A 20085-nucleotide genomic window follows, 5' to 3' on the forward strand; every position below is an offset into this window, starting at 1 on the left:
GGGGGCAGGGAAGATGGGGTTCAGGACACACTATCCCAAAATATGACATCTTGGCATTTTTGAGAAAACAACAGAAGCAGGAAGGCCTCGCTCACCTTTCCCTCAGCCTTCTCCCCTGAAACAGGCCATAAATCCCTCATTTGAAAGGTATCCTTCCTATACCCAGGGTGAAAGGAACATCCTTACCTCTGAAGACACAGGGACACAGAGAGGAACCTGAACAAACAGGTCTTGCTAAGTTTCCCCCTAGCTTATTACCATTCAATCACATCCTTCTGCCCTGCAGTCATATTTCTCCATGACGGTCCATGCTTCATCAAACCTAAGCATAGCAATACACAAGTGCACCTGTTTACTTGAATCTTCATTTCCTTAAGAAGTCTCCCCTTCATATAAAACTTATATTAAATAAATGTGTATGCCTTTCGCTTGTTAATCTTCCTTTGTTATAGGAGCCTCCAGTATGAACCTAGGGTGGGTGAGAAAAAGAAATCTTTCCTCTCCTGCAGAGGTTTGGGTTTTTAAAAATAACAATACAATAATAAAAACTAAAATAAAAACAGAAAAATGTTCAAATGACTTCACAATTTTTCTTTAGTTTCTGTTACCTGCACACATTGCACTGCTAAGCAAAGGTTCCATGAGTTGGAGGCATTTGAAAGCCTTTACATGGACATAACCACAATCATGAGCATGGCCAGTATTTATTGATAACCTATACAATCTAGTCCAATCTAGGAACATGCTCAACCAGAAGAAAAATGGTGCAATTGCGTGAAAACAGAAATCCAGACACAAGATAAAGCTAGAGTCACTCACTGTGAGTTCCTTGCAACTCTGTTTTCCCCAGTTCTTTATGAGCTGCTGAAGACTGAGGAACCACGTTTTATTCATCTCTCTGTTCCCAGATCCTAGCACAAGCCTGACACATAGCAGCAGTGTGGACAACTGGATAAAGAGGAGCACAAAAAATAGGACTGGAGATTAAGGGAAATATTCTATAATTGAAAGCAGGGAGACGGGAGCTGAAGCCAGTCTGCTGGAATGGCCAGGGAAGAGTAAAGCTCTACGATTGTGCTAAATCCCCCGGAAGCCAAAATGATAACCAATACAAGAAACACCACTAAAGAGCCTTAGAGGAAACCGAGCTTTTATTCCTGGGAGTCAACAAAGAGCTAACGGTCCCTGGAGAAGGTGAAACCACATCAGCAAGGTGGAGCCTCTGCACTGCCTGCTGGGAAATTCCATCCTTTGCAATTCCACCCTGTTTACTTCTCTCACCAGGCCAGAAAAAGCACATAGGGGGCTTTTTGGAGAAAGGTTGGGAAGCAGGGAATCAGTAACAGTGTGGGAAAAATAAACATTCCTGGGACAAAGTGACAGTGGAGAAGGTAGAGTGTGTCATATGGACAGTGTTTCATATACACAGCTTGAAAACCTACACTTAACTTCATTTCCAAATTCTTCTACAGTTTTTTGCCTCTCAGGGCATGCACTTGGCCATGTAATTGATGTGCACCTCAAAGCCTGATTCCTGGCACCTCCACACTCAGCCATAAAGCAAAACCATCTGAAAGCACTTTCAGTGTCAATTTACTACTGAGGCTCTTTTCCCAGGATTCCTCCACCATGGCCGTGAGCAGCAGAAAGAACTTCTGATGAGGTACTCAGGGCTTGGGAATATACCAAAGTCAATCAGGCCCAACACAAAGTCCCTTATGCTAGGATTTTCTTGCATTTTGATTCCAAGCCCCATTTACCACCCCAGGCAGACCCACAGTGGGCACTGCTGCTTGGGAAGTCTCAGCTGCCTTCCAACGGTCTTGCTTTCACATAAAGGGGTCCTAAACAACACTTCCAACATTGCCTGCAAAGGTATGCTTTCCCTTCAGCTCAGGTTCAATGCCACCACTCCTTCGCTCTTTTCATTGCAAATGATATTAGATGTGAACTTGAGGAAGAAACTTGCCCTCCCTTATTTTTTCCTTTTCTCTGTCTTCATTGGAGTATCCCACAGCCTGGATGTAGAAAAGGATCAGTTCTTTCCCCTTCCTTGCATATGTGTGCATGCGCACACACACATGCACATTTTGTAAGTCTCTGTCTTTAAGAATCCACAGCTAAGGCTGAGTGCAGTGGTTCATGCCTGTAATCCCAGCACTTTTAGAAGTCGAGGCGGGTGGATCACTTGAGCCCAGGAGATCAAAGCTGCAGTGAGCCAAGATTCCAGTCTAGGTGACATAGTGACACCCTGTCTCAAAAAAAAAAAAAAAAAAAATCCACTTTGTTTCATAAAATCCACTATCCACCACAAAAAAATACCTTTTTTATTTTTTAATTTTATTTATTTATTTATTTTATTATCATACTTTAAGTTCTAGGGTACATGCGCACAATGTGCAGCTTTGTTACATAGGTATACATGTACCATATTGGTGTGCTGCACCCATTAACTCGTCATTTACATTAGGTATATCTCCTAATGCTATCCCTCCCCCGCCCCACCCCATGACAGGCCCCAGTGTGTGATGTTCCCCACCCTGTGTCCAAGTGTCCTCATTGTTCAATTCCCACCTATGAGTGACAACATGCGGTGTCTGGTTTTCTGTCCTTGCAATAGTTTGCTGAGAATTATGGTTTCCAGCTTCATCCATGTCCCCAAAAAGGACACGAACTCATCCTTTTTTATGGCTGCATAGTATTCCATGGTGTATATATGCCACATTTTCTTAATCCAGTCTATCATTGATGGGCATTTGGGTTGGTTCCAAGTCTTTGCTATTGTGAATAATGCTGCACTAAACATACATGTGCATGTGTCTTTATAGCAGCATGATTTATAATCCTTTGGGTATATACCCAGTAATGCAATGGCTGGGTCAAATGGTATTTCTAGTTCTAGATCCTTGAGGAATCACCACACTGTCTTCCACAATGGTTGAACTAGTTTACAGTCCCACTAACAGTGTAAAAGTGTTCCTATTTCTCCACATCCTCTCCAGCACGCGTTGTTTCCTGACTTTTTAATGATCGTCATTTTAACTGGTGTGAGATGGTATCTCATTGTGGTTCGATTTGCATTTCTCTGATAGCCAGTGATGATGAGCATTTTTTTCATGTGTCTGTTGGCTGCATAAATGTCTTCTTTTGAGAAGAGTCTGTTCATATCCTTCACCCACTTTTTGATGGGGTTGTTTGATTTTTTTTCTTGTAAATGTGCTTAAGTTCTTTGTAGATTCTGGATATTAGCCCTTTGTCAGATGGGTAGATTGCAAAAATTTTCTCCCATTCTGTAGGTTGCCTGTTCACTCGGATGGTAGTTTCTTTTGCTGTGCAGAAGCTCTTTAGTTTAATTAGATCTCATTTGTCAATTTTGGCTTCTGTTGCCATTCCTTTTGGTGTTTTAAACATGAAGTCCTTGCCCATGCCTATGTCCTGAATGGTATTGCCTAGGTATTCTTCTAGGGTTTTTATGGTTTTAGGTCTAACATTTAAATCTTTAATCCATCTTGAATTAATTTGTGTATAAGGTTTAAGGAAGGGATCCAGTTTCAGCTTTCTACATATGGCTAGCCAGCTTTCCCAGCACCATTTATTAAATAGGGAATCCTTTCCCCATTTCTTGTTTTTGTCAGGTTTGTCAAAGATCAGATGGTTGTAGATGTGTGGTATTATTTCTGAGGACTCTTTTCTGGTCCATTGGTCTATATATCTGTTTTGGTACAAGTACCATGCTGTTTTGATTACTGTAGCCTTATAGTATAGTTTGAAGTCAGGTAGCATGATGCCTCCAGCTTTGTTCTTTTGACTTAGGATTGTCTTGGAGATGCGGGCTCTTTTTTGGTTCCATATGAACTTTAAAGTAGTTTTTTCCAATTTTGTGAAGAAAGTCAATGGTAGCTTGATGGGGATGGCATTAAATCTATAAATTACCTTGGGCAGAATGGCCATTTTCACGATACTGCTTCTTCCTATCCATGAGCATGGAATGTTATTCCATTTGTTTGTGTCCTCTTTTATTTCGTTGAGCAAAGGTTTGTAATCCTTGAAGAGGTCCTTTACATCCCTTGTAAGTTGTATTCCTAGGTATTTTATTCTCTTTGAAGCAATTGTGAATGGGAGTTCACTCATGATTTGGCTCTCTGTTTGTCTGCTATTGGTGTATAAGAATGCTTGTGATTTTTGCACATTGATTTTGTATCCAGAGACTTTGCTGAAGTTGCTTATCAGCTTAAGGAGATTTTGGGCTGAGATGATGGGGTTTTCTAAATATACAATCATGCCATCTGCAAACAGGGACAATTTGACTTCCTCTTTTCCTAATTGAATACCTTTTATTTCTTTCCCCTGCCTGATCACCCTGGCCAGAACTTCCAACACTAAGTCAAATAGGAGTAGTGAGAGAGGGCATCCCTGTCTTGTGCCAGTTTTCAAAGGGAATGCTTCCAGATTTTTCCCATTCAGTATAATATTGGCTATGGGTTTGTCATAAATAGCTCTTATTATTTTGAGATATGTACCATCAATACCAAATTTATTGAGAGTTTTTAGCATGAAGGGCTGTTGAATTTTGTCAAAGGCCTTTTCTGCATCTATTGAGATAATCATGTGGTTTTTGTCTTTGGTTTTGTTTATATGATGGATTACATTTATTGATTTGCATATGTTGAACCAGCCTTGCCTCCCAGGGATGAAGCCCACTTGATCATGGTGGATAAGGTTTTTGATGTGCTGCTGGATTCAGTTTGCCAGCATTTTATTGAGGATTTTTGCATCGATGTTTATCAGGGATATTGGTCTAAATTTCTCTTTTTTTGTTGTGTCTCTACCAGGCTTTGGTATCAGGATGATGCTGGCCTCATAAAATTAGTTAGGGAGGATTCCCTCTTTTTCTATCGATTGAAATAGTTTCAGAGGGAATGGTACCAGCTCCTCCTTGTACCTCTGGTAGAATTCGGCTGTGAATCCATCTGGTCCTGGACTTTTTTTGGTTGGTAGCCTATTAATTATTGTTTTTTTTAAATTAAACACTTCACAAATTTGTGTGTCGTCCTTGCACTGGAGCCATCCTAGTCTTCTCTGTATTAGTCCGATTTTAATACACATGCTGCCAAAGCGAACACCATAACTATCTATTGATAAAACTCCCTTGTAATCCTCTTCCAAAGTTGTTAGACAGCTTTTAATGGAGACTGGTATACTCCCAACATACTGGCAGACAATAAATTACAAAGGGCATTACCTGAAGATGGTGTATTAGTCAGGTTCTCCAGAGAAACAGACCTAGTAAGATACTTAGAGAGTTATGTAGAAAGAGATTTATTATGAAAGGTTGGTCCATAATATTATGGAGGCTGAGAAGCTCCACAGTCTGCTGTCTCAAGCTGAAGGCCCAGGAAAGCTGATGGAGTAATTCCAGCCGGAGTGTAAAGGCATCAGAACCAGGAGTGCTGATGCCCAAGGGCAGAAGATAGATGTCCCAGCTCAAGCAGAGAGAAAATTCACCTTTCCTCCGCCTTTCTGTTATAGCTGGGACTTCAACAGATTGGATGTTGCCCAGCCACTTTGGTGAGGGCCGATCTTTACTCAGTCTACTGATTCAAACGCCAATGTTTTGGGGAAACATCTTCACAGACACACCCAGAAATAATGCTTTACCAGCTATCTGAGCATCCCTTAGCCCAGTCAAGTTGACATATGAAATTAACCACTACAAATGGGCAGATACATGAACAAAAAAAGAGAGAGAGAGAAAGCCCTTAGGAAGAGGAAATGCTCAGAGCTTCTAATTAAAATTCAGAATAGTATTGTTAAAATTCAGAATAGTATTGTTTTCTTCTTTTCTAATTTTTCTAGTTCCAGGAAGTTAGGCAGGAGTGTCATCAGCAGAAAGGGCCATCCCAGGCCTGTGAAACTCTGTGGGTCTGCCCAGCAGCCACGGGAGGACCAGTGCAGTTTACTTTTCCAGGAGAGACAGAATATGCTGCCCCAGGGGTGCTGCCAGATTCTCTGGGAGCCTGAGAAGTGACCAGCTTTGAACTCCAGTGACCCAGTGCAAAGCCTCAGAACCCAACACAACCTAACTTGGAATCCCATTAAAAACACTTGGATGAGTTCCCAAATATCTGAGTCTAATATCCCAATCTACATAAAGTGAATCCTAGAAAATCTAAATAATAGCGTGGGGTTGTGACTGTGAGAATTAAGACAGTGTGTGTAAAGCACCTGACACTGTGTCTGGATGCTCTCAAAAATGCTCTCAGTAGTTTGCTTTCTGTCCTGCCTTATAATCTTCCTGTATCTCCTTTCCCAGTTATTCATCTGGTCACACTTGACAGGAAAATCCTCACATTCCACTGAAAGCTATCAGCTGCCACTGAAGGATGCTTTATCTCCAGGGCAGATCTTCATAATACTTAAAACTGAGTTTACTCTGGATTTACTTGTTGATTTCTAGCATATGAAAGACACCCAATAATAGATGCCCCCTATTTATTATGATAATTCTTTTTTTTTTTTTTTTTTTTTGCGACAGGGTCTTCCTCTGTCACACAGGTTGGAGTGCAGTTGCACAATCCCTGCTCACTGCAGCCTCAAACTCCTCGGCTCAAGCAATCCTTCCACCTCAGCCTCCTAAGTAGCTGAGACTACAGGCATGCGCCCCGACACTCAGCGAATTTTTTAAATTTTTGTAGAGACAAGGTCTCGCTTTGTTTCCCAGGCTGGTCTTGAACTCCTGGCTTCAAGCAGTCCTCCCACCTCAGCCTCCCAAAGTGCTGGGATTACAGGCATAAGCCACCATACCTGGCCTGTGTTACCTCTTTTACCAATGAGGTATTATCTTAAATGACCTTTGGTATTTTTTTAACGTTTTATTATGTTTTAATATTTTTATATATTTAATTTTTATACATTTATATATCATATTCATTATAATTTATATTGATTTCATGTATTTTTCTATATTTATCTTTTCATTATGTTTTGAATTTCCAGACACACATATAAATAGAATACTAAAGAGAATCTCTTTAAGCCCATCTCTAGTTTTAACAATTATCAACAATTTAGCATTCTTGTTTTATCTATCAGTCCTCCATTTTTATTGCTGTCGCTTTACTGGAGCTAATCCCTGGGTACCTTATTCTACCACCATATTACGGTATCTTACATAACCATGATTCCATCATCACAGCTGTAGTATAAATAAGGCTACCTGGTCTTCATTCCTGGTTCCTGGCACAAAACTCTTAAAACCCTTGGAATTTCCTGAGTGATAGGAGTGTCTTTGGTTATTCATAAAGCACCTCTTTAGATCACACCTGAGTTCATGCTAATGAAGTATCTGGAAAAGGGCGGACTCAGAGTAAGTGCTATAAAAACTCTTGAACAATGAGATTTGATGAGCTTCCAGGTTGGTGAATACATCAAGGTGCTGGGAGGGTGGCGTGCCCAGAGAGAGAAGAGAAGAGACACAAACCACTCTCCGGCCCCATACATTGCCCTATGCATCCCTTCTCTCTAGATTTCCTAGAGGTGTGTCCTTCATAATAAACCACTAAACATGAGTAAAGTGTTTCCCTCAATTCCGTGAGTCATTGTAGCAAATTATCAAACTCATTACGGGAACCCCCAGTTAAAAGCCAGTCATTGAGAACTGCAAGAGCCCCAGACATGCGATTGACATCTGAAGTAGGGGCAGTCTTGAGGAACCGAGCCCTTTAACTTATGGGATCTGATGCAAACTTCAGGTAGATAGTCTTAGAATTAGATTAAGTTGTAGTACACCCAGCTGGGATCCAGAGAGTTGGAGAATTGCTTGGTGTGGGGGGATAAAACCCACACATCTAGTGTCAGAAGTGTTATGTGAATATAAACAGCATGTTTTCTCAACCCCCAAGAAAAAATTAACACTAATCCCCTACTATCATTGGATACCCAGTCTATATCTATACTCCCGCAATTGTCTCAAAAGTATCTTGGGGCGGGCATGGTGACTCACGCCTGTAATCCCAGCACTTCAGGAGGCCAAGGCAGGTGGATCACCTGAGATCAAGGGTTCAAGACCAGCCTGGACAACATGGCGAAACCCCGTCTCTACTAAAAATACAAAATATTAGCCGAGCATGATGGTGCAAGTCTGTAATCCCAGCTACTCGGGAGGTTGAGGCAGGAGAATCACTTGAACCCAGGAGGCGGAGGTTACAGTGAGCCAAGATTGCACCATTGCACTCCAGCCTGGGTAACAAGAGTGAAACTTCATCTCAAAAAAAAAAAAAAATAGTATCTTGGTTGTTTGTTGGAATCAGGAATCATTGGCATTTGATTGATGTCCCTTAAGTCTTTCTTAATCTATGATGGTTCCCGGGGTGGCCATGGAGGGGCATCACCGAGATACCCATCAAGAAGAACCTGAAGCCCAACTGCGAGGTGTGGGGTCAGCAGACAGCCTCCAGCTCTCAGCTCCTTCAAGGTCAGCATCAGCCACTGAGAGCTGAGGTCACACTCTTCCCCGAGCGACCCACATTCAGCAACTGAGAAAGGAGGGGTGAAAAGGTCCAGCTGTTGGCCTGACGCAGAACAACTCTGATAAGCCATATTTGCTCACAAAGCCACTCTGGGTTTGCCAAAGTTTTGCCAGGCCTGTGTTGCAACAGGTCTTTTCCATCTAGCACCTTCCCTTTATAGGCACTGCGCCTAACCATCATCCTGCACCCAAACCGTGTGTCAGCATCTGCTTCCAGAGAATCCAACTTGCAACAGTTCTCATCTCTTTCTTTTCATACCTTTTACCTGTTGAAGAAACTAGGACTGACTTTATATTTAAAACATGATTTTCAGCATTCCCACAATCATTTCTCAAGAATGAAAATTATAAGCCAAACATTCTCATTTTCACTAATAGGAATTTCTAATTATTTAATCAAAAGAAATTAAAGATAAATACAATGTATTTTAAAAGTCTCACTTTATCTTCTAAAATAGGTAAACTATATCGATACATTTCCATTAAATTGCTGATGTCACCAAAATAAACCACAATAAGCCAGGCACAGTGGTTCATGCCTATAATCCCAACACTTTGGGAGGCCAAGGCAGGAGGATCGCTTGAAGCCAGGAGTTTGAGAATAGCCTAGATAACATAGCAAGATCTTGTCTCTACAAAAACAAATTTAAAAACTAGCTGTAGTAGGGCATGCCTGTAGTCCTAACTACTCAGGAAGCTGAGGCAGGAAAATGGCTTCAGCCCAGGAGTTCAAGGCTACAGTGAGCTATGATTGTGCCACTGCACTCCAGCCTGGGCATTAGAGCAAGACTCTGTCTCAGAAAATAAAAAATACAAATAATTTTTTAAAACCACAGTAGAAGTCTAGATTCTCTATATAATAATAAAGGAGTCAATTCAGCCAGAGGATATAATAATTGTAAGTATGTACTCAACACTGAAGCATCTAGATGTATAAAGCAAATATTAGAGCCAAAGGGAGAGATAGACTCCAATAAAATAATAGTTGTAGACTTCAGTGCCCCTCTTTCAGCATCGGACAGATCTTCCAGACAGAAAATCAATACAGAAACATTAGACTTAATCTGTGCTATAGAATAAACGGAACTAATAGGTATTTACAGAACATTTCATCCAACAGCTCCAAAATACACATTTTTTTTTCCTCAGCATATGGATCATTCTCAAGGATAGATCATGTGTTAGGTCACAAAACAAGTCTTAAAACATTCAAAAAAATTGAAATAACATCAAGTGTCTTCTCTGGCTACAATGGAATAAAACTAGAAATCCATAACAAGAGGAATTTGGGAAACTATATAAACACATGGAAATTAGAAAATATGCTCCTGAATGACTAATGGGTCAATGAAGAAATTAAGGAAACTGAAAATTTTCTTGAAACAAATGATAATAGAAACACAACATACCAAAACCTATGGGATACAGAGAAGGCAGTACTAAGAGAGAAGTTTATACCTTTAAGAATCTACATCAAAAAAGAAGAAAAACGTCATGTAATTAACAATGCATCTTACGCAGAAAAGCAAGAGCAAACTAACCCAAAATTAGTAGAAGAAAAGAAATAATAAACACTAGAGCATAAATAAATAAAATTGAAATGAAAACGATATAAAATATCAACAAAATTAAAAGTTGGTTTTTTTTGAAAAGATAAACAAAAATGTAAAAAAGAAAGAAAAAGAATCAAAAGAAAAATAATGTTCATGACACATAAAATAATTAAAAAGTCAAATTTCAGTGTTAAAAAAGTCTAGATTTGTATTTTTAAAACTATGGTCATGCCGGGCACAGTGGCTCACGCCTGTAATCCCAACACTTTGGGAGGCTGAGGCAGGTGGATTACTTGAGGTCAGAAGTTCGAGACCAGCCTGGCCCACATGAAACCCTGTCTCTACTAAAACTACAAAAACATTAGCTGGTCGTAGTGGCGGGAGACTGTAATCCCAGCTATTCAGGAGGCTGAAGCAGGAGAATCGCTTGAACCTGGGAAGCAGAGGTTGCAGTGAGCTGAGATCGTGCCATTGCACTGCAGCCTGGGCAATAAAGCAAGACTCTGTCTCAAAAACAAAAACAAAAACAAACAAACAAAACCAAAATTAAAACTATGGTCATATTTAAATTACAATAAATTCATCAGGTCGGGTGCAGTGACTCACACCTGTAATCCCAGCACTTTGAGAGGCTGACGCAGGCAGATCGTTTGAGCTCAGGAGTTCAAGACCAGCCCGGCCAACATGGCAAAACCCCATCTCTACTAAAAATACAAATATTAGCCAGGCGTGGTGGCATCCTACCTCAGCCGGGCAGGAGGCTGAGGCAGGAGAATTGCTTGAACCCAGGAGGCAGAGGTCGCAGTGAGCCAAGATTGTGCCACTGCACTCCAGCCTGGGCGACAGAGCAAGACTCGGTCTCAAAATAAATAAATAAATAAATAAATTCATCACTCTCTTTTTTTTTACCCCTAATCAATCAAGGGCCAACTTGAGCAACCACAGGTTGTGGGAAACTGCATAAATTAGAACTGCAAACCTACCCTTGAGTATCTGATTATAAAAATGAAAAAATTTTCAGTCCCATCACCATTCCTCCCTTCTACATGACTGAGCTCTGGAATTTCAGTTTACTCACCTGTGCATTAGAAATGCTTACACTTCTAACTTCACAGGCTATTGTGCAGACTGAATGAGATCATCTGTGAGAAAGCACCTTTCACACTGTTGGATGCCTATGGCTGTAAATTCTTTCTTTCCCTCACATACATCTGTTGATCTACTGACTCACCTGGTGGCAGGAAGCCACAGCAGAACCTGCAACTGTGCCGCCTTCCCTTTCCCTCCTTCAGCTTCTTCTCCTGAGCCAGGTATATGTGGTTAGGTCCTCAATAAAGGACCCAGGCTTCTACAGACAGAATGGCCACACTATCAAGGTCAGAGGCAACAAGAAATGACACGGATTTCAGTCTGTTTGTGTGGGCTTAGCTCATGCTTGCGGAGTCTTATCTGCCCTCGGTCTCCTCTAATTTCCATCTGTCTTTTATGCCTGACTACCTGCATCATGGACTTCAAGCTCCAGCCTCACACAGATACAGGGATAACAGCCTTACAGAGACCACTTAACCCACTTCTTGAGTTGCAAAAACCCAAATCCTTATATCTGTACATATATCTGCTAGCAGTTCTGCTCCCCTGCTTGAATTCTGACTGAGGCACCCACATGCTCACCTCTGAACTCATGCAGGCTCCCGGCCTTTCTCAGAAGGCTGTGCTGAGCATGGCTCCTCCCCTCCCAGCTTTTTCCAGGACCTCCCTATGTGTTCAAGCTTTTCCTCTTTCGCCCCAACTTTGTCAAAGTCCATAAAACTGCTTATATGTTTCACAGGTTACGAGAAAAACCTCATCAGGTAGATTGGCACTATTTCAGGAGGTAACTTTTCAGTGTATTATCAAAATATTTTACAAAATGAGCGTATCTGCCTCCTCAGCCTACTCCACTTCTAAGTTTATTTGAAAGAAATAAATCCTGAAGGTACCCAAAACGTTATCAGGTCAGCTCTATTTATAATAGCAAAATATTGGGAAAAAACTAAATGTCCAACAATAGAGGACTAATAATTATAATTAACCATATGTTAGATTATACTGCATCAGTTAGAAGTGGAAAAAGAACAAATAAATTGCAAAGAGCAAGCCTTTCGCAGAACAGAAAACAGATATGGCCCATAAAATATGGAAAATTTTTGATTTCATTAGGACTTACAGAAATGTGAACAGGCTTACAAGATAAACAATTTTATACCCATTAGTTTGGGAAAATTTAAAATTTGTGGACATTTAGCCACAAAATGTCCACTTCACAACTTTAATTCAAAATAAATTTTAATAAATTTAAAATTTATATTCATTTCTATATCTATTAAAAATGATATAGATTAATGGATAGTAGAGTAAAAACTGGTACAACCACTTTGGAAAATTATTTAGTGTTATCTTGCAAAGTTGAACTTCCACATACACTCCAGCTCAGTAATCCCATTCCTATTTATCCCCAAAAATGTTTGTGCTTGGGATTGTACTTGGCATACAGGAGACATATACAAGACCATTAGCAATGTTTGCAATAGCAAAAAACTAGAAACAACTCAAATGGACGTCAACAGGTAAATGCATAAATAAATAAATTGTGGTATATCCACACAATGCAACATGATATTGCAGAGAAAATGAACCACCACTACACACAATGTGAATTAATATTAGTAACATAATGTTGAGGAAGGAAAGGCAAGAAACAGATAACTACATATCGTTTACATAATTCTAAAAACAAGCAAAGGCAAACAATATAGTTCTTAGACAAATATTAGTGCTAAAACCATTTTTTTGCTTAAAAAGCAATAGGATGGCAAGCCTCTAGGTAGGCCTGGAGGCGAGAGGCAGGGGACTGGGATAGGGAAAATATACATTGGTAGATACAAAATTTTGGAAATATTCTAGTTCTTGGGTTGAGAAGTGGTTCATAGTATTTGTGATATTACTATATTTAATAACTAATATTGATGTTACAGGTAATCTCATGTATATTATCAATTTTTTTTACTACAAAAGGCATTCTGGAGTCAGATGGGTTCAGCTTTGAGGGTGGCCAGAGGAGAACTGGGAACTAGTTGCAGTACCCTACATTAAAGAGTTAACTCTGCTGGCAATATAAAAAACTGAAAGAAGAAGAATTATTTGGAGCTATTTTCTGATTCTACCAAAAAAAACATTTTTCTGTTTCTTCTAACTCTGTTTCTTCATATTTCAAAAGTTTTGCTTCTAAAAAAAAAAAGAAAGTCCTTGTAAGACAATTTATCCTGCTTAAGGTACTTCCTGCCACGTCTCCTATGAGAAATGCTTCTGAACAACTGAATAGCATCATAGTATGGTGCTAATAAGCCCACATTCTGGAGTCCAACTGCCTGGCTCCAACACCTGCCCTATACTTGCTAGCTGTGTGACCGAGGAGAGTTACTAATATCTCAGTCTCATTTTTCTCATCTTTAAAATGGGGATGAGAATAAGAGCCCTAGCAAATTTCATTAATGTGAGAATTAAACGCTTAATTGTGTAGTAAAATGCTTGACACTGGATACTCAGTAAGGAAATATTCATTTCTAGCAATATGATGCACAAGGTACCCAGAACATTTCTGCTTAAAAAAACAAAATCATGCCATATAAAGTTTTTAATTTTTTTTAAAAAGTATCCATAAAATGTCAAGAACATAAAAACCCCTCGTATCCTGATTTTGGTCTCTAGTGCCATTCCCTATGGAAATAAAAATAATAATTAATCTTTTTTTTAAAGAAAAAGCAAGGTTCCTTGGAGAACTGATTCCAGAGGCAGGATGGTAAGGACACGAAGTGAGCCTGGGGCATTTCTGTAATGCTCAAAAACAAGGAAATTTCCAAAGATGAATGGACTCATAACAAAAGGACACAGGAGTCAGTTGAAGGGGAACTTACTGACATAGTTGTGATAACATAAGCATCAAAAAGAATAATGATCATAGTTAAATGGCATACATTGGTTATGTAAAAACCCAGAAGTCTACAATACTGAAAAAAGATAAAGCTGGAGTGAGGGAGACTCCTTTGTCTAAAGAAGCTATTAAAAGAAGCCATCTAAAGAAGCTATTAAACCAAATTCTTGTTTTGAAAATTGGCAAAGGGAAAGATTTAAGCATTCATCTTAATTTTCTAATATGAAATATATTCAGGAGAGCCAGCTAGCCCTACTTTACAGAAGAATGCCAACTAAGAAGTATAGAAGAATAATTGAATTAATTAAAACTCATTATTTCACAGCTCCTAATTGAAATTACTGATTCATTTTCTAACAAATAAATGGGCCAGGCACAGTGGCTCATGTCTGTAATCCCAGCACTTTGGGAGGCCGAAGCAGGAGGATCACCTGAGGTCAGGAGTTCAAGACCAGCCTGGCCAACATGGTGAAACTCTGTCTCTACAAAAATACAAAAATTAGCTGAGCATGATGGTGAGTTCCTGTAATCCCAACTACTCAGGAGGCTAAGAGGGGAGAATCACTTGAACCCAGGAGGTGGAGTTTGCAGTGAGCTGAGATGGCCATTGCACTCCAGCCTGGACAACTGAGCAAGACTCTGTCTCAAAAAACAAATAAAAATAAATAAATAAATTGATTGACTGCTGATTAATGAAGTTTAAAAGTATTAGGTAGAGGCCAGATGCAGTGGTTCACACCTGTAATCCCAGCACTTTGGGAGGCCAAGGCAGACAGTCAGGAGATCGAGACCATCCTGCTTAACATGGTAAAACCCCATCTCTACTAAAAATACAAAAAAAAAAAAAAAATTAGCCGGGCGTGGTGGCGGGCACCTGTAGTCCCAGCCACTTGGGAGGCTGAGGCAGGAGAATGGCGTGAACCTGGGAGGCAGAGGTTGCAGCGAGCCAAGATTGCACCACTGCACTCCAGCCTGAGTGACAGAGCGAGACTCTGTCTCAAAAAAAATAAAAATAAAAAAGTGTTAGGTGGATGGTAGATGGGGAACTGAACATGCAAATGGTGCTATGGAAACACCACGTAGATTTCTTCCTGGTCACGCGTGTGAATGTCACTGTCCATCACAGGAATGAGGCTTCCTTCCCCAGGTCTCCTAAGGATATGTGCGTGAAGGGCACAACACTTCTGACCTATGCTAGCCACAAAATGCCCACTTCACACCTTTGATTCAAAACAAATCCCAGACCCAAACCTAAATGGATAAAACTGCTAGAAGAAAACGTTGGAGAACATCTTCATGACCTTGGGAAAGGCAAAAGACACAAACTATTTTTTAAAAATAGATTGAACTTCAGGAAAATCTAAAACTTATGCTTTTCAGGGGACATTGTATAAAAAGATAAATCGCAGAGAGAAAATATTCACAATATATTTATCTGACAAAGGACTTGTATTCATAATATCTCAAGAATTATTAAAACTCTGGCCAGGCACAGTGGCTCACACCTGTAATCCCAGCACTTTGGGAGGCCAAGGCAGGCAGATCACTTGAGGTCAGGAGTTCGAGACCAACATGGTGAAACCCTGTCTCTACTAAAAATGCAGAAATTAGCCAGGCATGGTGGTGCGTGCCTATAATCCCAGCTACTTGGGAGACTGAGGCACGAGAATTGCTGGAACCCTGGAGACGGAGGTTGCGTGAGCTGATATTGCGCCACTGCACTCCAGCCTGAGTGACAGAGTGAGACTGTCTCAAAAAGAATTATTAAAACTCAGTAATAAGAAAAAAAAGCAATTGTTTAAAGGCAAAAGATTCTAAAAGATCCTTCATAAGACAAGGTATTGCATATGAATGACCAATAAGGACATGAAAAAATTCTCAACATCATTGCGAATTAAAACCACAATGCCATCCACTGCATACCTACTAATGACTAAAACCAAACCCTGACAATATCAAGTATTAGAGAGAATGTAGAGTAATCATACACTGCTGGTGAGAAAGTAAAGTACAACTAATTTGGAAACCATTTTGAAAATTTACCAGAGTTAAATATATATTAACCATATGACCCAGTAGCTCTATTCTTAGGTATTTACTCAGAAATCATTTGTTCACACAAAGATATGTACATGAGTATTCATGGCAGCTTTATTCATAAGAGCTAAAACCAAAGACTACGCAAATGTCTGTCAAAAGGTAAATGAACACTGTATCTTTTTTTTTTTTTTTTTTTTTTTTGAGATGGAGTCTTGCTCTGTTGCCCAGGCTGGAATACAGTGGTGTGATCTCGGCTCACTACGAGCTCCGCTCCCGGGTTCATGCCATTCTCCTGCCTCAGCCTCCCGAGTAGCTGGGACTATAGGTGCCCACCACCATGCCTGGCTAATTTTTTTTTTTTTAGTAGAGATGGGGTTTCACCATGTTAGCCAGGATGGTCTTGATCTCATGACCTCATGATCCACTCGCCTTGGCCTCCCAAAGTGCTGGGATTGCAGGCGTGAGCCACCATGCCCAGCCATGAATTGTGTATCTTTATAACAGATAACAATACTCAGCAATAAAAAGAAACAAACTCCCAATACATACAACATGAATGAATCTCAAAAGATTATGCTGAGTGAAAGAGTGCATTCTGTATGACTCCATTTATATGAAATCTAGAAAAGGAAACTCTAATATACAGAGACAGAAGACAGACTGCTGGATTTTTGGACCCAGGATTGGCAGATGCTCACTGGAAAGACAACAAGAAAACCTTTGGGGGATGATGGAAAAGTCCTATTTTTTTTTTTTTTTTTTTTTTTTTTTTGAGACAGAGTTTCACTCTTGTCACCCAGACTGGAGTGCAATGGCATGATCTCGGCTCACTGCAACCTCCACCTCCTGGGTTCAAGCAATTCTCCTGCCTCTGTCTCCCGAGTAGCTGGGATTATAGGCATGTGCCACCATGCCCGGCTAATTTTTGTATTTTTAGTAGAGACGTGGTTTTACCTCGTTGACCAGGCTGTTCTCGAACTCCTGACCTCAGGTGATCTGCCCGCCTCAGCTTCCCAAAGTGCTGAGATTACAGATGTAAGTCACGGCGCCCAGCCCGGGTATGTTTTATATCTTGATTGTGATGTCAGTTGCAAAGATTTTTTTTTTTTCCAAAACTCAGCATTAACCTCAGAATACACCTCAACGCCTCCATCTCCCCCAACCTTTGCCATATCCAAATGGTTGTCAACTTCTGACAGTTCTGCTACTGAGCATCAGTTGAATTTGGGTAGTCCTCTCTTGTCCCACTTCTGCTTTTGTGAAAGTTGTCAGGATCAAAATGGAGTCACTGTGTCAAACTAACAACAACAACAACAAAAAACACATGGAAGGCGCAGTGGCTCACGTCTGTAATCCCAGCACTTTCCAATGCAAGAGGATCACTTGAAGCCTCGAGACTAGCGTGGGCAACATAGTGAGACCCCATCTTTACAAAAAATAAAAAATTACACATGGTGGTACACACCTGCAGTCCCAGCTACTTGGGAGGCTGAGATGGAAGGATCACTTGAGCCCAGAAGGTTCAGGCTACAGTGAGGTGTAATTGCACCACTGCACTACAGCCTGAGTGACAGAGCAAGACTCTGTCTCAAAAAAATAAATAAAGCCGGGAGGTTAAGAAGGGAAGGCTGTCATGCACATGTACCTATGATAATAACTATTACAAAGACTCTCTGAAGGGCTTTATGCACATATGCCTGTAACCAAAACTTTTGCCAAGGACTTTCCAAACTGCAGCTTGCTACATGAGTCACAAGGACAGCTAGCGGGATGCACAAGAACACTTGCATGACACACTGTCTCCACTAAAGAACTAGTGTCAACCCCTGTAACCATTGTTCTCTTTGTTTCAAAACAAATTACCTATACTTCTCTCTTTTGCCTTTAAAAGCTTCCCCCTGCCTGAACCTCTTTGGACAGATGTGATCCCCAAAGCCCACACATTCTGCATTTGCAGATACCCTGAGCACTCCCAAATAAATCTTTGGATAAATATTTGGATATTATCTTTGGAGAATCTCCCTCTGTTTAGGTTGACACCTTCATCCTAGCTTGACTAGATTGTAGCTGCTGGTCCACCTGCCTCCAGTCTCTTGCCTTGGGTCCATCCTTCCTCCAGGTAAATCTTTAAAAACACAAATCTGCTCCTATTTCTTCCCTGCTGCAGTCTGTCAATGTCTCACCAATGCTGACAGGTTAAAGCACAAATCCTCAATATAAGTCTTTAAGCCTAGATGTTACCTATTTTTTCAGCTTTATTTTATACTTCTTTTCTCCACACCCATCCCCCACAAAATACATATGCATACCTGCTTCCCTCACACCCATGTTATGCTACCATCATACTGAATTCCTTAATAATCCCCAAAGACACCTTTATCCATCATGTCTCCACACCTTTGCACATGTGAGTCCTCTGCTTGGGGTGTCAGCTATGATTTGAGTGTTTGTGTCCCTCCAAAATTCATGCTGAAACTTAATCTTCAGTGCAAAAATATTAAGATGTGGGGCCTTCAGGAGGTGAGTAGGTCATGAGGACTCCATCCTTATGAATGGGATTAGTGTCCTTATAAAAAGACTGGAGGGATTCTGCTGGTCTCTTCTACCACTACCCCTTCTGCCATATGAGGACACAGCAAGAGGTGCCATCTGTGAAGCCAAAAGTGAGCCCTCACCAGAAACTGAATCTGCTGGTGCATTGGTCTTGAACTTCCCAGCCTCCAGAACTATGAGAAATAAATGTCTATTATTTATAAATTATCTAGTCTAAGGTATTTTGTTATAGCAACCCAGACTAAGATGGTACTCTTCCCTCACATACAAGGTTGCCAGATTTAGCAAATAAAGACATAGAATGTCCAGATACATTTGAATTGTCCTGCATGTCCAAAGTGTGCCACGTATAACATGTTAACAGTTTCACCTCTGTACTCACCAGTATAATTCAGGGGCTTGCATTCAACTCCAAGAGCATTCCTCCATTACCAGACTATGGCAGAACGTTCCCCTTTTAATTTAAATGCCTCAGAAATGTGTTTCTGTCTCAGCTGTGAAGATTGTCTTAATAGCTACTGTAATTCAATGCTAACTGGGTTAAGTGATTTATATACACTCTGTCTTCTTTATCATCTCAGTTGTCCCAATGGATAAGTAATGTTAGTAATTTTCATTTACAGATGAGGAAACCAAGGCATGGAGAAATTATAGAGCTTGGTCAAGTTTACATAATAAGTGGGGGAGCACCAGAATTTGAATTCAAATAACCTCACTACAAAACCCACAGGATAAGTCTTTGTGCTTCAATAACTACTCATGTTTGCATAATACTTTACAACTTGTGAAACTCTTTTATTTCTTTTCCTTATGTGATGTCTTAGAATAAGGTATAAGAATAATACAACCAAAACTCATGTGCACACCTACAAGAAATACAGTGCAAATACAGCTGAAGCCTGTTGATGAAAAGAACTAAACTCTGTAAAAATATTTAAAGAGGTTTATTCTGAGTCAATATGAGTGACTAGACCTGGGAAACAGTCTCAAAAGGTCCTGAGAATGTGTGTCTGCAGTAATCAGGTTATAGCTTGGTTTTATACATTTTCAGGAGACAGAATTTACAGGCAAAGACATAAATCATTACATGTAAGGTATACATTGGTTTGGCCCAGAAAGGTGAGACATCTAGAAATGGGATCTTACAGGTCATTGGTGGATTCAAAGATTTTCTGAGGAGCAACTGGTTATGAGTTAAGCTTTGTCTAAAGAGTTGAAGTCATGGCTGGGCACAGTGGCTTATGCTTGTAATCCCAGCACTTTGGGAGGCTGAGGTGGAAGGACTGCTTGAACCCAGGAGTTCAAGACAAGCTTGAGCAAAATGGCAAAACCCCATCTCTAGAAAAATTAGCCTGGCTGGTTGGCATGCACCTATGGTCCCAGCTACTCAAGAGGTTGAGGCGGAAGGGTCACTTGAGCCAGGGACGTCAAGGCTGCAGTGA

At 40.4% G+C, this 20085-nt stretch overlaps 1 protein-coding gene and 1 non-coding gene across 3 annotated transcripts in view; both read right to left on the bottom strand.

Moving 5' to 3' along the window:
- LY96 (lymphocyte antigen 96) overlaps positions 1-20085 on the bottom strand; it is a 112272-nt gene that overhangs the window by 17067 nt on the left and 75120 nt on the right. The window lies entirely within an intron of this gene.
- LOC112427029 (U6 spliceosomal RNA) lies at positions 5017-5123 on the bottom strand. Its single transcript, XR_003018449.2, has one exon. It is a non-coding gene; the product is annotated as a U6 spliceosomal RNA (small nuclear RNA).

Source organism: Macaca nemestrina, chromosome 8, assembly GCF_043159975.1.
Source record: "Macaca nemestrina isolate mMacNem1 chromosome 8, mMacNem.hap1, whole genome shotgun sequence".
Lineage (NCBI taxonomy): Eukaryota > Metazoa > Chordata > Mammalia > Primates > Cercopithecidae > Macaca > Macaca nemestrina.